The sequence below is a fragment of the Octodon degus genome, unplaced genomic scaffold, assembly GCF_000260255.1.
Source record: "Octodon degus isolate 3935 unplaced genomic scaffold, OctDeg1.0 scaffold00044, whole genome shotgun sequence".
In the NCBI taxonomy this organism is placed as follows: Eukaryota; Metazoa; Chordata; class Mammalia; order Rodentia; family Octodontidae; genus Octodon; species Octodon degus.
Genome location: NW_004524620.1, coordinates 6,874,499 through 6,889,704, shown reverse-complemented (window position 1 = coordinate 6,889,704; position 15,206 = coordinate 6,874,499). Strand labels below are relative to the sequence as shown.

At 38.4% G+C, this 15,206-nt stretch overlaps 1 pseudogene; it reads left to right on the top strand.

Annotated features, from left to right (window-relative positions):
• Window positions 1-211: 211 nt before the first annotated feature.
• Window positions 212-15,206, top strand: part of LOC111816909 — a 30,793-nt pseudogene continuing 15,798 nt past the window's right edge.

Below are 15,206 nucleotides of genomic sequence, written 5' to 3'. Positions count from 1 at the left end.
ACAGGGTCAATATGTTGCATGACCAAGAAGGTCATGACCAGGATTAAAGGAGAAGGGCTTTATTAACATACACAGTTATAACCTATTTACATGAGCAATACCACCTCAGTTCATGAACACTTCTGTTCACAAACAATTTGGCTCACAAACAAAAGGTTTGGCAAAATTTCCTTTCCATTCATGAACTCTACATCAGGTGACAAACACGACCATGGTCATCCCCACACTCACAAACACAGACACAGCCATCTTCTCCCTGGTGGTAAGACAAAATAGGTCCACAAGCTGAGGCATCACTGTATTTGACCTAGCCTAAGAAGAGAGACAGAGGAAAACTAAGAAAAAGAGAAGCAGAGAAAAGAAAAAGAAAGAGTAAAGAAGAGAGGGAACAAAATGTCAATGAGGGAAACTGATCAATTTAGAGATTAAAAAAGGCAGAGAAAAAACTGTAGAAAGTGCTGGAAAGCACACCAGCGGTGCTTGGAAGGTCAGTAACTCTCGGTCCCTTATGTAGTATTTTACCCCTATGATCTGTGTGGTAAATTATTCCTAGGTCTGGATACAGAGCCAACTGCATTACGAATGTGCTTGTCTGTATATTAGATCAACATCATACCTGGTTGTTTTCACTCTTTTATAGATCTCAGTTACATCTGATATTTTCCTGGGGAGTTGAATTGTGAATAACTGCATGAGAGCTAGTTTTCTCATGGTGAGTGATTGCATTTGTTATTTATGAGCTTCATGAGTTGTCCCTAGTACTGACTAGTGCCGCGTTTACTGAGACAGCATCCTGAAGCCGAACTGCCCACTTAGGGATGTGACAAAGTCCTGCCCCAAGGGTTGGGTTTGACCAATAAACTCTTCATATTTTGACTATATCCCAGGTTTCTTTCACAAATGTTATTACCACTGTAGTTCCTAAATTCATACACATGAAAGGTGAATATTAATGAGAGTGCACTGTGCACAATGAACTTTGTTACTATCTATATTTTCATTTCATTGCAATATTATTCAGTGTATTATTAAGAATGGCCTTCTAATTGGAAAGTTATTTTCATTAATCAGTTTGACAGAGCTTGATAAATTTGAGCTTTTTTCTCGAGTCTGCCTGACATAGCTTGTACTTGTTTCCCTTGAGATGTACTTATTCCTCAATGTTTTGGTCACTGGAATGTTAGTTTTACATTTACACAACTAACTATCCAAGTAAGTGTGGATCATAAGACGCCAATCACAGAGAAATTTGCCTTCTGGAAACTTGGGAGAGCTTGCCTTGGCTGTGAAGTCTGAGAATGTCTTCTGTAACTTAAATATTTGCACATGTAAGAAGTGAGTCACAACTGTGGGAAACTCTCCCATTTCCTGGCAAGCGTTTGGAATTTTCCAAGTTTGAATTCTGTTGCCTAGGTGTGAAAAGTTTTCAGGTTTCCTCATACCTCATCCATCCACCCCCATAGATAAGTTTTTCCTGTATAAATAAAAGAATGAAGCGTCTGAGAGCCTAGGGAGAGGTCATAATGAGGAGAGAGAGAGAGAGAGACAGACAGACAGAGAGAGAGAGAGAGAGAGAGAGAGAGAGAGAGAGAGAGAAGAACATTTGGAAAAATAGACGACAGGAAAGACAACTTTTGCCAATGAAATAATACAGCTTAAAGAAGGGACTAAGTACCAAATGATGTCAGGCAGACTCCAGCAAAAGTTCAGCCATGTCATTAACTAGATCTTTCACACACAGCAAAATTACTTGGATGCTGTAACTTTAACTTAGGCCTTTTATGTGTCTACTATAATATAAGAAAGCAGGCCACATGACATTCCTATAACCAATCAAAGAATAATGACCAAGAGTAGGAAAACAGCATTCAGACAGAAGACTGTTCTGTGACAGATGCATCGCTGGTGCAGGACTGATTCAGAGTGACACATCGTGGCCTGATCGGGGCTCTGATATTTCTCCCAAACATAGAAAAATCCCACTACAAAGCAGGACTGGAAACATTGGTCTCTAAGTGCCAGCCTCCCTCTCTATTCCAACTTCACTCTTAGGCTTTTTTTGACTAAAGCCGGAAAGCCTTCCAGACACTCGGAAATCTATTGTCTCCTACTGTCTAGCTAATAATGGTGCTGGCAAGTGTGGATTTACACTTGCAGAAGAAAACCACGTCCCTTTTTCATTACACACAACGAATCAACTTAAAATGGATCAAAGACCTAACTGTGAAGTCCAAGTGTATAAAATCATTGTAAGAAAACATGAAAATCATGTCAAGACATTGGTGTAACAATGCTTCATAATATAGTACCTGTAAAACACAAGCAACAAAAATAAGCTGAGACACTTCTTCCAAATAAAGAAAACAACAGAATTAAAAGACAGCCTACAGAAAGGGTGAGAAAAATTCACAAACTGTTCATCCAATAAAAACTGATAACCAGAATCCATAAGGAGCTCAAAATACTGAACACAAAAAATTAAACAAACCAATTATAAGAAAAAGGCTAAAGAACTGGACAGACAAAATTGAAAAGAAGATCTATAAATGTCCAGAAAGTAAATCAAAAAACACTCAGCCAAAAAAATGAAAATCAAAACAAAAATAAGATAATATTCTACCCCAGTTAAAATGGCTATTTTGATAAACACAAAAACTTATATATGCTAATAAGGATGCGGGAGGAAAAGCACTCGTAGCCACTGAGGGCAGGAACGAGAACTAGGGCCGTCCTTATAGAAAACAGCTCAGGGCTTCCTCGCAAATTGAAGAGGACCATCATGCGATCTTCTGTCGACTGCACGGCTGGTCCACACCCAAGTCCTTGCTCCAGAATGGCATGTGCACCGCCCTTGCTCTTTGGAGCACTATGTTCAGCAACCACAACACGCAGTGCACCTAGATGCCCTTCAGTGCACGATTGAAGAAAGTCAGTCTATTTAGACAATGGAGTATTATAGAGCTATAAAAAGAATGAAATCTTATCATTTGTGGCATTTATGAAACTCAGACAAGCAAAAAGCTAAGGAGAGCTAGCAGTCATCATTTCGAGTGCAGCAAGCCAGACGTATAAAGACAAATACAACACGTGTTCTGACTCATTTGAGGAAATTAACAAGAAGAGCAGAGCGGACCCGAGGTCACCAGAGACCAGGAAGTGCAGTAGTGATCAGGAACGGGGAGGGGCTCCATGAGAGGCAGCAACAGAGAGCGGAGAAGTTACTTTGGTTCTACGTTAGCACAACAGGTTGCTACAGGTTAAAGTATTCTATGCTGTATTTCAGAGTGACTAGAAGAGTACAAATTTCCCAACATAACAAAGTGATTAATGGATGAAGAGTTAGAAATGCATACCCTGATTTGATAATTCCATATTGCATACATGTATTGGATTATTATAATGTACACCATGAAGATGTATAAATAGTATGTTTCAATGATAAAATGAAGCCTTTTGTTTTAAACATGCACAAAGTCCAGCTAAGTCAGCAGGTCAGTAAGCAGGGCTCTGAGAGAGGGACAAATCCCAAGCATTTCCTCCTAGTCACTCATCATTTGAATTCATCAATGAAAGCTAGCATACTCTCTGAGGATACCTGGGTGATTATAACTCCATTGAAGGAAAGAACAATGCTTCGTAAAGCAGTGAACTGACCTGCAGTGTGGAGGTCAATTAGAATTTCCTGCAACACACAAAAAACTGCAGCTGTCTTTTTCTGGGAGCCTTCTGCCTTGAACCTAAAGGAACTAGGTATTTCCTCCAATTGGACCCTGGAGCTGCAGAGTTACAAAGTCAGGCAGCATTAAATTTTTAATTAAAACATTAGAAGGCCAAATATTTGAACTGGTTCTGTGTAACAGAAATCAAAGTGGCCAACCAAGATCAGATAAAAAAAATAGTAAGTGTCTCTCAGGAGTGCGTTCTCGTTATAGTAAACCAGCCATATGTATTCCTACAACACATTTAGGAGACAAGCAAGAGGCTAAGGAGCAGTACCAGGCATGGCACTGTCAGCCCCTGGGGAAGGGGAAATTGTGCACCACAGGAGTAAGAGCGGTGACTCAGGCCAAGGCTTTTCCTGCAGTTTCCAGCTTGACTGATTCTATGTTTATTTTATGTAAAGAGCTTGGTTCCTGGCAATTACATTAGAAAAGCATACCAAAAAGTTATAAATGAATTGGAGTCAAGAGAAAGGGTTATATAGGAAACTCTTAAATAAATAATGTATATATTCTTCTACAGTCTAAGTAATCCAGATGTATACCTAGAAATGTATGGAGGATGGACTGTATGTAAAAAGTAATAATCCATTTGATCTTCTGCAGCAATTTCTTATCAACAATACAACGAAACATACAGTCAAATTTTCAATCTATTTATTAGAAATATGAACCAGGGTAAAAGCAACTTATTACATTATGTGCCTTTCCTATGATTTTTTTACGTATTTAGTAGAGGGTTCACAGGGTCTCACTACATAGATTGGACTGGTGGTGATCCTCCTGTTTTCAGTTTCCCAAGTGCTGGGATTACAGGCATGCACCACCATGCCCAGTCTCATTTGCTGCCTCACCATTCCCCAGGGGCTGGGACAGTAGAGCATACAGGGGATCGAACCCCAGTCACTGTGCCTGCCTAAACAGGCACTTTAGTCTGCTGAGCTATCTGGCTGGCCCCACCTATGATCTTTTTATATGAAAAAATCAAGCCAGTAATATAGAAGCCCTTCCTGAAAATTGAATCCTCAGTTAGTTTCATATTTAAAAAATAATTTTATGCCTAGTGTAATGGCACAAACGTGTAATCTCAGCACTCAGGAAGCTGGAGCAGGAGAATTACTTGAGTTCAAGGCCAACCTGGACTACATGGTGAGTTCAAGGTCAGCCTGAATACACAGTGAGACCCTGTCTCAAAAATTCCAAAACCAAACCAAACCAAAAAAGTAAGTGTTTGGTCTTTCCGTAGCACTGGTTTCCCAGCACTACCTCAACTTGTGCTTACCTTTTGAGGAAGTGTGAAAAGCATCCTCATAATTTAGTAATGACTCTAAATCATTGACTTGTAGTAAAATAAGACACATGCACATGTATTCTGAATTGTAGTCATACCCAAATTCCTACGAGAAGCAAGACCATCCATGTCTGTGCGCTCACTCACCAAGTAGTATTTGAAGGTCTGTTACTAGGAATATTTTGTTATTTGTGGAACTTGTAGTAATATGAACAATTATAGTGTAATTTGAAAGGTGATGAGTTACTTGTCAATATGCATTGGAAATTAAGATGACGATTTAAAAAGTTTTGACAAGGAAGCATGTTTGCTATGCTAAGAAAAGATAGACCATGGAATCCTAAAAGAGTGCAATTTTGTTCACAATTTCCAAAACTTTGAAGTAGCCAAGATGATTCTCTGTAGGTGAAGGCATAAATAAAATTGTGGTACAGGGAAAAGACTGCAGAGAAAGCATATATTTCAGACATAAAAAGAAAATGAACCCTTAATCAAAGGAAAGAGAAAACTTACATGAATGCTAGGTGGAAAAAGGCAACATATAAAGGTGGCAGACTATATATATAATTCTAATTTTACAATCATTTGGAAAAGGCAAAGCTATGAAGACAAGAAATAAGATCCCTGGTTTCTGATGTTAGGATTGGGGAGAGATGAGTAGGCCATGAGTGTATAGAGAGGACTTTTAGGGAACTATTCCTGTTCTGTTACTCCAGTGGTGGGTAACAACCACTGGGTTATAGAACACTGTAGTAAATCCTAATGTACTGTTCGGCTTTCAGGTGATTAGGATGTATCAGTGTGGGTTCTCCAATTGTAACAGAAGTCCTGGTAGCAGGTGCTAATGACAGACAGGTTGCACATGTGTGAGAACAGGGAGTTTAAGGACATTACCTTTGCTTTCTGCTCAATTTTGCTGAAAACCAAAAACTACGCTAAAATGAGGTTTAGTAATGAAACAATAATGAATCAATGGCCTTCAGTCTTAAAAATATCATAGTTATAGAAATTAATAGAAGACTAAGAAACGGTCAGGACTGGAAGAGACACAGGGCAACTCAGAACAATTCATGATGCTGGACGAGATTTTTGTTGGAAAAAAGGCAAGACTATCAAGCAACCAGCAAAATGGCTGAGTTAATCGAAAGATTGAATAGTTGTAATTGATCCATGCTTTTTTTCCTGGCCACTAAATAAATTCGGGGCCTTATTCTTGCTAGACAAACACTCTATGGTGGCTTCATAATTTGGAGTTGTACTGTCTCTATTTAAGGTAGCTTTGTGTATGTGTGTGTTTGGTTAGTTTAAAATTTGGAAAAGACAAAAAGACATGTAAAACATTATTCTATATGCTGTTTTGAAAGCAGATTACAGCAGTCAAAAGCAAAAACAAATATCTCCAGGCTAAAAAGCCTCTTAGTAATAATAGACTGCGGTTGTTAAGTGAGAGCTGATAAAGGCTTAGGTGAGAAAATGAAAGGGGTGTCCTCAGGCTTTGTTTTGAAGAAAAGGAAAACATCTGTATACCATTATTTTTGGTAAGTTCCATTATTTGAATATTATAGATGTGTTAACTCAGCAAAGTAATCTAAAAGAGTTCAGTAATTCATAATAGTATTGAGTCTTCCGCTTCACTGGCAATGTCAGAAATTGTTCAAATAACAGAACTTAACAAAAAAAGGGTATACAGATGAATGTCCATTTTGTATCTGTGTATTCAAAGTGGTTAGGATAGATATATAGTTACATTCTCTTAATGAATAGAGTGATTTGTTCTAATGGTGTTTGTAAATAGGATATCATGTCCGCATCTTGTACGGCAATTAACCACTAGGAAGAATGTATGCAATGTGTTAATTATTGAAACTGTCCTACCAATTTGGTTTGAAACTGTCTAATTGCTATTTGTTTATCAATAAAATTATGGGGAAAAAAAGGAAAACAGAACTGGGTGCTCTGTGTACATTATTGCAGAAAATATGGGAATCGAGAAGTTTTTTTGCATGAACAGCTAGGTCAATGGCAGGGCCATTAGGGACAGAAAGGATAGCCGGAAGAGTGGATCAGGTCTCATCCACAGAAGAGTAAGTTATAGAGAAATGGAAAAGGCTGAACAAGAGCCCAGCAGTGAGAAGATGCAGCAAGAACAAAGTGTGTCAGACTACACAGGTGATGCCTGCAGACTCACGCTGGGATGGCAGTGGCGGTGTAAAGCAGAATTATGTCAGGACGGTGCTCACTTTGAGACAAAGCAAGGGTTGATTTTGGCCTGGTGGGAATCTAGAGCAGGGCAGCAAATTTCTGTTTCTTTACCTGCTTGATAGGGTGTTTGTCCCAGTATAATTCCCTAAACTGTACATTTGTTTTTGTGGTTTCCTTATATTTATGCTTTATTCTTAAATAAAAATGTATGAAATAGCAGTCTATGCAAGAAGAAGAAAATGAGATGAAGATCTGATCAATAATGAAGAAAGCATTTCAACATGTCAGCACACGTTGATGGTAAATCTAACTCAATGGGCATTGAAAGTTGGTCACTGGATTTGCTGCAATGCAAATCCCTCGTGGGTTCAACAAGAGCTTCTTCAGATGAGTCTAATGGAAATGTCCTGATCAGCAGGGCTAAAGAGGGAACCAGAGAAGAAGGGAGCAGTGAAGATAGACACATCCTTGAAGTCTTCCCCATGAAAGAAGCTAAGCAAAAAGAGACGGCTGCTATATGGTTTAGTTGGGATTGGGGGAAGGGTGTGTGTGTGTGTGTGTGTGTGTGTGTGTGTGTGTGTGTGTGTAAATAGAAAATGGAAGGCTTATAGCTTCTTTGTATGCAGAGACAAAAGGTCAGTTAAAAAGGAGAACAAACAATGCAGAAAATCTTGGTGTGAAGAGGAGCCTTATGTTCTTGAGCAGCTAGGGAAGGAACAGTTCTACTGGAAAGCGCAGGGAATTGGCTTTGGAGGGACAAGGAGTCCACGTATGTTTAACAGGAGGACGCTGATGCCTACAATGCAAGGACCATGATGTCAATAGTGCTGGAGAGAAGGCAGCTCTCTGGAGACAGGGCTTCAGAGAAGCAATGGAAACCTAGACCAAGTGGAGAATTACTAGGTGCTTAAACAGATGAATTTTAAGGGAGATTTCTTGTTTCTTGATATCCAGTTTGTTGTGGGCAAGCACAATGGCTTCCATGTGGATTTGGGGTGGGAGCTGAGCTTTAAGGAGCCCAGTGAAGGATGGAAGACACGTGAGGAGCGTGTCCCGCACCACCCATGTGTATCACTGGGCACTGGTCACTGCTGTCATGGTGCCGACATTTTGCAATCCCATAAATCAGGCACGCTTCAGGAATATGGAAGGGAAGAAACCCTGAACTGATTCACAGTAAGTTCTGCCCACAGATAGGAAGAAGCACAATTTTTTTTCAATTATGTTGTTATAGAAAATAAACATATTTCTTGTACATTTGTGTACTGTGAGTCATATCTGTTATGTGTATCCAATGGCTTACACAGGTTAACCATTTAATAGTCTTTTTAATTCCAATTAAATCAAGAAATTATGAGTTTGTATATATTGAGCACTTACATTTGGAAAAGGTCCCTCTGACTTATAATGGTTCATTTTATAGGGAGGGAAGTAAAATCCAAAGAGAAAACACATTTGCTCAATGTACATGCAGAATTTATAGGAAAATTTCACTGAATATATCTTTAATTGATTGCAGGGGGAATGAATTATCTGTGCCCTAAGGAACTCCAATATCTGTTCTAAAACACTTGAAATGCTTTTTTAAAAACAAGAACATATGGCCTGATTAAATAAGTCTAAAATACAGTCATATATAATCACATTTTTAGCATGTTTATCTTTTCTAATTGTTGTTTATAGATCTATAAATATTTTAACTGCAAAGGAAAAGAGGAAAACCTACTCAATTAATCATACGTTCCATTCATTTCCACACCCACCGGGGGTATCAGGGTTAGCCGAAACACAATGATCCCTGACTTAATTGGATGGTACTTTTTGAGATTAAATAACATGAATGAAAGAAATCCCTAAAGTATTTATGAATGGTAAGAATGAGTTAGTACTCTAGGGTTTCAGACATGATAAAAACAACATACCCTGAAATAGCAGGAGAAGGCTTTCTGGAGACGAAGGGATTTTACAGAAGTTTGAATGTTAGGAGTGAGTGGACACAGAAAATTGAAACAGGCTCTCCAGGTGAGAAAAAGTTATTGAAAGGGGGAAACAAGGCACGCTATAGAGTACAAAGGATCTTATTCACTTGCCAGGAAGCCATCCCATGAACACTTATTGAGTACAGTGCTCTTCCTATTCTTTTAGATTGTAAGCAATAGAGGCAAACTCAGATAGCAGGACTTGTACTTTAACTTCTGATCTCATTTCCCCTAATGTCACTTTTCTCTCTCTTCCTAGATATTTCTGGTCTTCCTGTCTCCACTTTTCATTGTCTCATTCTCTTCACCCTTCCCTATCTGGGGAAATAGAGCAGAGTAGGAAGTACAGCAGAGAGATGAATAATATACTGACCCAAATATTTTTCTTGGTCTAATGGAGTTCACACTACCAGTTCTCTGGAAAGGCCTAGATACCCGACTGCAGTACATTCTGCAACACAAGACAGTAGAGGGTGCTGTGGTATCAACGAGAAGGAAATGTGGTCCAATTTGAAAAGTTCAGGATTCTGGGTAGCAGTTTCGAGGAGAAATTTGTTGTTGACTAAGTCTTAAGTGTGAGCATTCATGGGTGGCTCTGTGGGGAGAAGTCTGTGCACTATGTCACAGCTGTGAGTCTGTAAGTTCCAGGTTTATCTGACTTCATGAGGAAGAAACAGTGTAGACAGCAGTATGCACGATTCACCATGGAGTACTGAAAAGCCACGTTCATCTGGCATTTCTATCCTATATGCTGAAAGAAGAGAAGGGAGAACCAGGCGACTGCTGCACTCCTGTGCCCTGAAATAGAACAGGGCGTGTTTCTGAGACAATGGGTTGTGCCTGTGGAACATTTGAGGGGCAGAGTATCACCTTCCATTTAGGAAGAATACATTTTGAGTGAAGGATATGTGTAAGAAAGGAAAAGATGAGAAAATAAATACTATCAAACATATTTTGAGACTAAGCATGGTGGTGCATGCCTGTAATCCCAGTGCTTGGGAGGCTGCAAATAGGAGAATCACTACAACTCTGATCTATGTAGTGAGACCCTGTAAACATTGTACTAAATACATTTTAAAAACCCCATATTTTGCAGTGTTTCTTAATTCTATAGGTTTTATAATACTTGCTCCAGTATAAACTGTGTTCTGGAACCATCTGTCAGTGCTGTGCTATATTTGGAGCACAAAAAGACATTTCAGAGAAAAAAGAGCAAGGTAGATACTGAACATAGGTGGTTTTTTTTTCTCTTGACCCTAGAGTGGCGCATTACATAGTGAACCGGGTGTCTATCTTTCATCTTAATGGCCCATTCCTGAAGAAAACTACAATTCAGCTTCATTTGTACAGAAAGGAATCAATTATCATCAAAGAGCCCCAAACTCAGCAAGCGCATATAGATCTCAAGGCTGAACTATGGGCTCATTCCACAACTAATGGCATACAAATGATTATCTAGCAAAATTTTATTAAAATTGGTTTTCGGCTCCTTGCCTGAGTAGAAGCATTGTAGAGTGGTAAACACAAGCACAAGGACCAAGGGCAGATCCATCATGGGTTTGTGAATCGTCACATGTCTTCAGATCTAGGTCTTACTTGACACAACTTTGAGGTTACTGAATTTGTTTGGGCTGCAAATTAAAAGGACAGAAGACGCAAGGTTATATTGATCATGAAAATAACTTGAAAATCTATTTGCTAACATGAGAAAATAGATTTTTCTATAAATTTTATTCTTTTTTATAAAATTATAAATCAGTAGAGTTATATGTTGGTATATTCTTAACCCGAAACAATACATATTTAAATAATCCTGGCAAAATAAGCTGTTGATAAGAAAGAAACGACAATGCTAATGGACTCTTACTTGAGTTATTCAGATTGTTTGTTTTCGTAGGGCAAGTAACGTTGGGACAAGCCACTCAGTTTTGCTTTTTACTGGCTCTAGAATATTATCGTGCATTCCATAGACTTTCAGATATCATGCACAAAAAGAAAGAACGAGATTTTCTTCTAAGTATTAGTTCAGACAGACGTAGCAGGACAGTCAGCAGTACTGACTCGCGATGCAAGCTGAGACCCTCATCTCAGTTTCCTAGCGTGCATTCCTTGCGGTAGCACGCTGGAATGTTCCTTTCCTCTTGTGTGTGCTTTCCAAGGCGAAAGCTGAGATTCTTCTGACGATGTGAGAGCGTCTCCTTTGCCAGCAATTCCTATTCCACAGGGAAAGGGTGGGCTGACGTTGCGTGCACTCTGCAGCCTCCTCCCCCTCCGGCCCTGTTCTCATTTCCTTACTGAACTTCACAAGCCCTCTCTGACCACAGGGGGTTACATCACAGGGGTGTTTGCAAAACCACTGATGATGGGACCAGAGGGGAGATTCCGGGACACGGAGCCCTTCAGTCTTCCTAAGCGGTGCTGTGCTCCAGTAGGGAATCCACTGCATAGAGATCACTGAAATTGAGTTATATTTTTGTGACAAAGTGGCACCAGGCCAAAAAGGAGGGGCCAAATCATAAGTGTTTGATTTTGAATTGTTTGCTTAAAATCAAAATTTGGAAAAAAAATCACAGAGGATGTACAATCTAATAATCTGGTTCAGTTTTAGAACAATTCTCCAGTCTCCTTTCTCTGTTTCATTGCAGAAAAGAAAACCTTTTTCTGAAGTCTACGTTTAGCCTGTGAATTTAAAATGCAACATTTATAGGTGAGCAGCCGGTGGTGCGGCTCAGCGGATGAGCTCTAACTTTTTAGGCACGAGGTCCTGGTTCGATCCCCAGCAGCCATGCACAAAGACAAGACGAGACAAAAAGTTCTAGGTAGAAAAGGGCATCACTTCTGGGAGATGTTTTTAAACCTTTGCTTTCTTTTTGCAGTTTTACACTTATGATGATATATATTTACTTTCTATACATTTTGCACGCTATTGATGTGCTTTCACCTTTACAATAAGTATTTTCAACACAGGCCTGGGAACACAAGAAATTCTGAACGACTATTAGACTAGAAACACTTGAGGCAATCGCCACTGCCAGAGACTAAATTACTTACTTGCCTTGACTCTTACAAATAGTTTACTTAGCTGTTAGTGTGTAATCTCTATGTGTTTATAATAATGAGTGCATTACTCAGCTTAAAAGCTTTAAAAAAGAGAATACTTCTTTTCTTCAAATCTTATGTGAACCCAGAAAAATAATATTTAAAGCAAACTGAAATTGTCAAGCTTCCCTAGTTCCCATTCTCATTTTTCTTTAGAGAGAGTCTTGTCTTAATTATTCATACTTGTTTGAATGATTACATGACACACATGGTTTGCCTGGAGCAGATTTCTTCTGGGCTGGGTCACAGGATGGGTGGGATATAAAATACTAATAGTGAAGGAAATAAATGTTGGCAATATTATGCTGAAAAATAAACACATTGTCATCTTAACAAGTGTGTGGGATTCTCAGTAAAAATGAAATTTAAAGTTTTATTAGAGGACTGTAACACCTGTTTTTTCATTTGTACTGTCACATGCAAGAAAAAAACTGCAAAGATTTCTTGGATTGATCTATTTGTTCTTGGCAGTGGAATCTTTTATAATTTCTATTTTTAAAATTCATTTTAATGAGAAAAATAGCAATGAAACAGTTTCAAAAGAGGTTAGCAGGACAGTTACAATAATTAATACATTGCATATTGCTGGCTTTGTAATAGTTATTCAGAGGACAAGATGCAGACATATCTTGTCTAGATAATATTAGTCAGACCTTTCTTTTCATTGAACTAATAGAAGGTAGCTATGTATAAATCCTATCTATTTTTATATACATACATATATATATTTTTTTTTCACTACAAAATAGTCCTTCATTTTTGTCCTCCTTTTTTGTTTCGTTTTGTCAGAGATGGGTGTTTCATTGTTGTTAGAGAAGCTGTATTTGGAGAAGTCTTTAAAGGACCTCTTCATACTTGATGCCAGTTCAACTATTGTAAGTACTTGAATTCAGCAAAATAACCCAATATAATCCACTAGTCCATCATAATAGTAGTGGGTTGTCAGCAGAACTGGCAAACGTCGAAGTTGTTGACTTGAGCCTTTTGCAGCTCAGCCTTATACAGCTCAGCATGTTAATATGGCATTACTTTCTATACCTTGTGGTTATACTTTTCTGCAAAAAGCTACATTTTTACTTTGATAGGCAGTGGACTCTTAGAAGAAATATTATCACCAGGCAGCCAAATCCCACTTGGCTCAGGGTGGCACCTCTCGGCAGAGTGTCTCCATGCCTAGGTACTGTTTGTGGAGTCCAGGCAGCTCTTATCAAGTTGCTTCAGTAAAAACAAGACGATTGTATTAGCGAGTATGTGGAAAAAGCATAAAAGTAAAGTTTTAGAAACCTCGAGTAACATCCTCTAAGCAAAGCTCCCGCTGGGCTTCTCCAGCACGCACAAGGGTACCAGAGGAAGGCAGCCGCGGCACTCAGGACACTTTGGTCTGAGTGGAAAGCTCAGGCCTCTCTTAGTTTATCTTAAACTTATGGAGACGTTTTCTGTTTCTGATGAGGGCAGTCAAGCAGTGCGCTTGTAACCCAAGCCTGTTTACCCTCTGGCTCTGGGGTGTGTTACATTAACCTCTACATATCACCCCAGAGAATGACTTAAATTATACAGTGTGGTGCTCCCTAAAGGGGCTCCATTTTTCAGATCAGCACTGGAAATAACGCCTTTGAAATATGTAACCTGAGGTTTGGAGATGAGCTAGTGGGAGCATCCCACGAGCTAGCTTGGAGACCTGTTCCTTGCCTTTCTTGTTGTCCTACCCTTCTCTCTTGCTTGCCGGCTTGTCATGCAGCCTGCTACCACTGTTGACCTCCTTACCAGTACGCATACATTCAGCGCTACTTCTGTGGTCTGTATTTCATGAAGAACATCAATTTCCATTAACTTTCCAAATTACAAGAGTCATTGATTCTTGGCGTTCATGAATGTCAACTTGCAAATTCCTTCCCTTTGTTCTTATTAACTGTTTCCATGAGCGGTTCACCATACAATTAACAGAATGAGGTCCTCTGGAAAAGCAGATTTCCAAAACCAAACTATTTCTTATAGAACAAGAAAAAAGTAAAATGTAAAATAAAGAAATCTCAAAACTTTAAAAATATCCACCTAATAAATTTCAAAAGTTGTATCTTTTTTGTGAGTGATTAAAATATTTTAAAATAATGAGTTATAAATTCATTGTTCTTTTAATTTATTATACATACTGTCCTTAAAAATTTTTATAGGCCAAAATGAAGGTGCATGTATTTTAGAGAACTGAAGGAAATGAAAAAAAAAATTTTTAAATAGAATCAGTGAAGGTGTTTGGGAATTAGCATTACCTGTAATCTTATGTAAAATACTGGACAATATTCAAAATTGAGTTAGGTTGAGTTTCCTGATAACAGGGAATTAAAAATTTATTTCTTACAAAGCTATCCACTGAGGTAGCCATGTAACTTAACACAGGTATGTGGACAAATTTAAAAACTGAAGGACCTTTCTAACCTTTTTATAATTAGTATGCCCTCCCAATCACAGAGCTAAGTAATTCTCAGATTAAATTGTTCTTCCTAAACTGCATCAAGAGTGATCCCTCAGGCTGTTTTTGTTACTCAGATATTTCCAGAGTCCAAGAAACATTTTTCATTTTCAATACTTTAAAAATTCTATTAACTTCTTTAAGAAACTAAATATATCTGAATATATAATAAAATAATGACCTAAAAGTGATGGATACAACCCTCCAGAGCTTGCCACGGTCACCTGCGAAATCAAATACCTTTAGGTATGAAAAGTTTTTCTTTTTTAAATTTTTTTATTTATTTTAATGAGATAAGATAAAATAGCAATGAAAGAGTTTTAGAAACAGGTTACTAGGATATTTACAATAATTAATACGTTGCATATTGTTGTCTTCATAGTAGGTATTCAGAGGACAAGATGCAAACATTATATCTTGTCTAAACACTATTAGTACAAACCTTTCTT